General features: G+C 45.3%; 1 long non-coding RNA gene across 1 annotated transcript; it reads left to right on the top strand.

Annotated features, from left to right (window-relative positions):
* Positions 1 to 4,150: 4,150 nt before the first annotated feature.
* LOC109521970 (uncharacterized) lies at positions 4,151 to 4,736 on the top strand. Its single transcript, XR_002169468.1, has 3 exons — positions 4,151 to 4,285; positions 4,365 to 4,406; positions 4,472 to 4,736. It is a non-coding gene; the product is annotated as an uncharacterized LOC109521970 (long non-coding RNA).
* The last annotated feature ends 2,129 nt before the right edge of the window (positions 4,737 to 6,865 follow it).

Below are 6,865 nucleotides of genomic sequence, written 5' to 3'. Positions count from 1 at the left end.
TCCCACTTCATGTCCTGGGAGACTGTGATTCCCAGGGACTTGAAGGTCTCGACGGTTGACACAGTGCAGTTGGATAGTGTGAGGGGCAACTGTGGTGAAGGATGTTTCCTGAAGTCCACGATCATCTCTACAGTCTTGCGCGTGTTCAGCCCGAGGTTCAGCCAGAGCTCCAGCTGCTCCACTTGTTGTCGGTACGCAGACTCGTCGCCGTCTTTGATGAGACCGATGACCGTGGTGTCGTCTGCGACTTTATGAGTTTGACAGCTGGACTTGTTGAGGCGCAATCGTTTGTGTAGAGGGAGAAGAGCAGTGGAGAGAGGACGCATCCCTGTGGGGCTCCAGTGCTAGTGGTGCGTGTTGATGATGTTGTTCTTCCCAGTCTCACCTGTTGTGTCCGTCCCGTCAGGAAGCTGAGGATCCACTGGCAGATCCTAGGGGACACACCGAGGTGGAGAAGTTTGGGGGTGAGGAGTTCCGGGATGATGGTGTTGAACGCAGAGCTGAAATCCACAAACAGGATTCTTGAGTAGGTCCCTGTGCTGTCGAGGTGCTCGAGGATGTAGTGCAGACCTATGTTGACTGCGTCCTCCACAGACCTGTTTGCCCGGTAGGCAAACTGAAGAGGGTCCAGCAGGGGTCCGGTGACATTCTTTAGGTGGTTCAACACAAGGCGTTCAAAGGACTTCATGACCACAGACGTCAGAGCGATAGGCCTATCATCGTTCATTTCCGATGTTGCAGATTTCTTGGGAACTGGGATGATGGTAGACTGTTTGAAGCAGGATGGGACCTCACACAGCTCCAGGGATCTGTTGAAGATTTGTGTGAAGACTGGAGCCAGCTGGTCAGCGCAGACTTTCAGGCAGGAGGGGGACACTTTGTCAGGCCCCGCAGCTTTCTTTATCTTCTGCTGCTTGAAGAGCCGTCCCACGTCCTGTTCGTGGATCTGTAGGGGAGAAAATGAGGGTGGGTGGGTAGATAGAGTAGTTTCTGGTAGAGGTGGGTGTATGTGGGAAAGGGGTGTGTCCTTTTCAAATCGGCAGAAAAACATGTTTAGTTCATCAGCAAGACCCTTATTGTTCACTGTTTGGGGGGGATGGCATTCTATAGTTTGTGATTGCTTTCAGGCCATTCCACACAGATGCAGAGTCGTTAGCAGAGAACTGGTTTTTCAGCCTGTCTGCATAGCTTCTCTTCGAGATGTTAATTTCCTTTGTCAATTGGTTTCGGGCGTATTTGTACAGCGCCCGATCTCCACTTTTAAATGCGGCCTCTTTCTCTTTTCTGAGTTGCCTGAGTTTGGGAGTGAACCATGGATTGTTATTGTTGAAGGAGCGGAAGGACTTCGTTGGTACACACATGTCCTCACAGAAACTGATGTATGATGTTACAGCGTCTGTGTATTCATCCAGTGTGCCCCATGAAGTTTCAAAGACGCCCCAATCAGCAGTCTAAGCATTCTTGTTGAGCTAGCTTTGCTTCATCTGTCCATTTTTCACAGTCTTAACAACCGGTTTAATACATTTGAGTTTCTGTCTGTATGTAGGTATTAAGTGTATTAAATTGTGGTCAGAAAGACCTATTAAAATCGCCCAAAATGATCAGGGGTGACTCTGGGTATTTTAGTTCGAGTTTGTTTACTTGTTCAGCTAGCGTTTGTATCGCCGTGTTAGCGTTAGCTTGTGGCGCAGTGTAAACACCGACTAGTAAAAAGGAGGTGAACTCACGTGGTTAGTAGAATGGCTTGCAGTTTAAAGACAGCGACTCCAGGTCCGGGCTGCAGTGTGCGTCGAGCTTCGTGACATCAGTGCACCATTTTTCGTTGATATAGAAGCAAATCCCACCACCTTTCGATTTCCCTGATAGCTCCATGTCGCGGTCGGCTCGGAGAAGACGGAAGCTGGGTCAATGTAGCGCAGAATCTGGGTGGTGGTCACTGAGCCAGGTTTCAGTGAAGCAGAGCGCAGAAGAACGTGCAAAGGTTTTGTTGGTCTTTGTGAGGAGAAGAAGTTCATCCATCTTGTTTGGCAGAGATCGTAGATTAGCAAGATGGATCGATGGGAGCGGTTTCGAAATCCACGCTTTAAGTGTGTTGACGAAAATCTACCAAACTTTCACGGTATCATACGAACACGGGAAAGGGGCGTCCACTCGACGTCATGTAAGTCAAGCGGGATGAGGAATGGTGCCCTGAGGAATTCCACTGAGGACGGGTGACATCTTAGGGGGGAAAACAAAGGATGAAAATGAATTTTAGATTGAGTGCAGCACCTGGAAATAGAACTCAATTTGTGCACGTATTATATAATTTGTCTAACTAGTTTTACTGGAGTTATTATTGGGTAGGGATATGCTTTTTCGCCAAAATTCCACATTCAAAGCACTGAAGGTGCTTCCACACACTGTCCTCACTTACCTGCTGACAACGCAGGAGCAATTGCGGGGTTATCTTGCTCAAAGGACACTCGGGCTTAGAGGCTCAGGATTGGACCCCCAGCCCATTTGACACACTAGACAAAGATGATGCAAAAGGAGGTTTGTGTCAAGGAAACAACTGACGTGTGACCAGCAATTACAACAGGTTAATTTTTGGAAGTGGGACCAGAGTGCCAGTGGAGGCCTATAAGTGAAAACAAATATTTAATAAAAGACCATTGCTTTGTCATCATTAAAAGGCATACTTAATGTTTGGAGGTGGAACCAGAGTGAGTGTGCACTCAATTTGATAGCATGGCAGATGCTTTTGCCACAAGTCAGAACATGAAGGGACTGTGTTTTGCATGTGTCATCAACTTAAATGTTTAGTGTTCTTTTTCACTAATTTTCATTTGAAAGTTATTGTAGGACAGTCAAGACAGAACTGCATCACTCAGTGAAAAATGTAGAAGTTTAAAAATATGCTGTTAGGTTGTTCTATTGCCAAATATATTTGCTTAATTTGAAGAAAATCCAACATGGGAAAATAAAACCTGGCAGGCGGATGCAAAGCATAGAATTTTATTCACGGCAACTTGAGTCAGAACCACAAGTCGACATCTATGTAGACAGGTGAGAGCTCTTTCGTTTGTATCATTATTTATTTTTATAAGAACGCAACACTTTTTTTCCCGGGTTTTTCAAGAAGTTAGTTCGGTTCTCGTTGAGAAAGACTGTTTTTTGGAAGCTCCAAAAATCTTTCATGCTACACAACTCAAATCACACCGTGCAAGGAAAACATTGGGAAAGGTGTCAGCAGAGTTTTATTTCGACACAACTTGCTCCGTGTTGAGTGGGCATCCGGCTCACCTGTTTTTATTACTTAGAGACACTGCTCACCTGTGGGCAAGTCCTTGATTGTGGTTACGTGACATGCACCGTCGACCGTCAAAAAACAAAAAAGAATCAACAAAATTAAATGAGAGCATAACAATAAAATGGTGGGTAAAGTGCAAAACGGTTATTTTGTTGTTTGACTTGGAGAAAATTTGACTGCTGTTAAGTCGGATAAATCATTAAGGACGACTTTGGCTGTGTCTTGGTGCTATGCGAGACATCTCTTTTTTGTGGCAGGAAACTGAATCGCAGTGGTAAAGAAAGTTCGCTCACTGTCAAAGCTCTTGAAAACTGAATGACTTAGAGCGAGTCCCCAACTTCTGAGGGGACTACACTGGTGCCGGTCCGCGGCTCATTTGGTACCGGGCCGCACAGAAAGAATAAATGACTTACATTCCTTCCGTTTTATTTATTTTGGACTCTGAAAGGTGTTTTATTTTGAAAAATTACCGGGTCCTGTGTTACATCCGTCTACAGTATGCCACTCTTGATGCAGGTGAAGGCGGCGCTTCTCGGTCACGTGATAGGTTACTGCTAAAATGAAATCCAAGAGCAAGCAAAATGAGTAAAAATACAAACGTCTTTGGATAGTTCCTTAGGGAAGGGAAAAGGGCCCAGCCAGAAGACAGAAGAGGAGCCTCCGACTTCCAAGAAAAATAAGGCTACGTTTCATAAGACAGTATCCCGAGTCCGACTTTAAATACTGATTTATCTCCACGGGAGAAGCCCACTCTGCAAACATGCGGCGATGGTGAGTCCTATTTGGTGTTGCTTTAGGGGAGGACTTTGAGCCATCCTTCTACAAACTTGTCTACGGCATGTCTTGCCACCGGCTTCAGCCGACACAACGACACGGAGAGGGCGGGAAAGGGGCACACGTTCGAGGAATCTCGCGCCGTGCGAATATCGGATGGCTCGCTCTACAACCAGGTGGCACTGATAACAGCCGCACATGACGACACGTGCGAGGAAGGTGAGGAAGGTCAGGTGAGGCCTCCAGTCATCTTAAGGGAGTCACCGCCTCAGGTCTGCTTCCTGTTTGGTCGCCACAGGTGAAAGTGGACCAGGGCGGTGCTAGGACGTGTTAGTGCCAGGTTAGTATCGAACATGCGAGAGGCGCAGTCTGTCGGGCTGAGTTAAATGTGCATGTTGCTGGCAGACGAGAAGGTGAACCTCCTGTCCCTCATCGTCCTCACCTTCCGCCTCATCTTCACCAAGACGCTCGCCATCAACTGTGTCATGACCCTGGGCATGTGGTTCAGCGCATCAGAGTAGCCAACGCGGCATTCTCACCACCTTCCTGTTTTCAAACACCTAAATGGAGGAGTAACAGCCGCAATTAGTTTGGATGGGTTTGTTTGTGTTTGAACTTGCATGCTGTCTTCATGTCAATGAGCTACCATATCGATCATTAAATCAATTTGAAAAATCTGACGACATGAACAAGGTTTGTTGGTTAATTACTGTAGTGGTGTTGAGAAAGGGGCCACCATGCTACTAAATACTTAAAAAAAATTAATAGAAAACGAATAAAGGTGATTCATTTCTGTTCACAATGGAGTAAGGGGTTGTCAAAAAGAAAGTTGTTTTTGTTGTGTCATGTTAGCGCCCAACAAAACGCATAATGCATGCAAGTTAATGTGTGTGTGCATCACAATGGATGTATGAGCGTTTGTTTAATACAGTGACGGGTCATTTTGACCCGAGGACAACAGGAGGGTTAAGAGTTTGCTCTTAACCCTCCTGTTGTCCTCGGAATCAAAGGTCTACTACATTGCAATGTGTGCATCCATCTGTTGCGCTGTCTTTGCTTTTGCTGCTTTTTGCACAGGAAGTGGTCACCATGGCACCTGTGTCACAGATGACAGCATTTCGGTTCCGGTAAAACAGGTCACACCACCTCCTTCAAAGGCTGAAATAACTGGAGTTCCTGATCTCATTCTGATATTCTTTTGCCCTAACCATGCATTTGAAATGTTGGTCGCCACAGGTGAAAGTGGACCAGGGCGGTGCTAGGACGTGTTAGTGCCAGGTTAGTATCGAACATGCGAGAGGCGCAGTCTGTCGGGCTGAGTTAAATGTGCATGTTGCTGGCAGACGAGAAGGTGAACCTCCTGTCCCTCATCGTCCTCACCTTCCGCCTCATCTTCACCAAGACGCTCGCCATCAACTGTGTCATGACCCTGGGCATGTGGTTCAGCGCATCAGAGTAGCCAACGCGGCATTCTCACCACCTTCCTGTTTTCAAACACCTAAATGGAGGAGTAACAGCCGCAATTAGTTTGGATGGGTTTGTTTGTGTTTGAACTTGCATGCTGTCTTCATGTCAATGAGCTACCATATCGATCATTAAATCAATTTGAAAAATCTGACGACATGAACAAGGTTTGTTGGTTAATTACTGTAGTGGTGTTGAGAAAGGGGCCACCATGCTACTAAATACTTAAAAAAAATTAATAGAAAACGAATAAAGGTGATTCATCTGTTCACAATGTTCACAATGGAGTAAGGGGTTGTCAAAAAGAAAGTTGTTTTTGTTGTGTCATGTTAGCGCCCAACAAAACGCATAATGCATGCAAGTTAATGTGTGTGTGCATCACAATGGATGTATGAGCGTTTGTTTAATACAGTGACGGGTCATTTTGACCCGAGGACAACAGGAGGGTTAAGAGTTTGCTCTTAACCCTCCTGTTGTCCTCGGAATCAAAGGTCTACTACATTGCAATGTGTGCATCCATCTGTTGCGCTGTCTTTGCTTTTGCTGCTTTTTGCACAGGAAGTGGTCACCATGGCACCTGTGTCACAGATGACAGCATTTCGGTTCCGGTAAAACAGGTCACACCACCTCCTTCAAAGGCTGAAATAACTGGAGTTCCTGATCTCATTCTGATATTCTTTTGCCCTAACCATGCATTTGAAATGAGAGCATGACGTAGACAGCGAGCTAAACAATCCTCCAATAAAAACACGAAGATGAGAATCCACCGTTTAGTATTTTTATGGAAGTCTTTCTTGTAAAACTGTACACAAATAGAAACACAACACAAATGTTTGTATAGCATCCAGCTATACATATGAAATGACATTTGACACTCTTGTAACAGACCCTATTCTCTTGCTTATTCAACAAATCCTTGGTAAATATCTACAGAGATGAACTGGTGAAATATTTATATATGACAATAAATAACTTGCCCAACAAACAGTAGTATGTACAACTGTGTAAATGTACTTACAGATTGTGTCTGAACGTGTCAAAAGAAAGCGGATGCGATTGGTTGTTGTCACACCTCTCCACTGTTACACTGTTATGACTCAAAATGGCTACCCCACTGACTTTTTGGGTGGTTCTAACTACTTCCACCACCAAGGGCACTGTACTGAACTGTAATACAATACTTCTATCACGAGGGGCACTGCACTGCACTGTAATGCAATTACTGGGGGCAGAATACTCCCCACCTGGCATCTGTAGTATGGCAACCCAATAAACCAACAGGAAAAAACAATGAACATCATCAAAGGCAAGTATCAATGTATTATCCTCTATCTA

This window comes from Hippocampus comes, unplaced genomic scaffold (assembly GCF_001891065.2).
Source record: "Hippocampus comes isolate QL1 unplaced genomic scaffold, H_comes_QL1_v1.1 scaffold325, whole genome shotgun sequence".
Lineage (NCBI taxonomy): Eukaryota > Metazoa > Chordata > Actinopteri > Syngnathiformes > Syngnathidae > Hippocampus > Hippocampus comes.
Note: the sequence above shows the minus strand (reverse complement) of the source record. Positions and strands in the feature narration are given on the sequence as shown.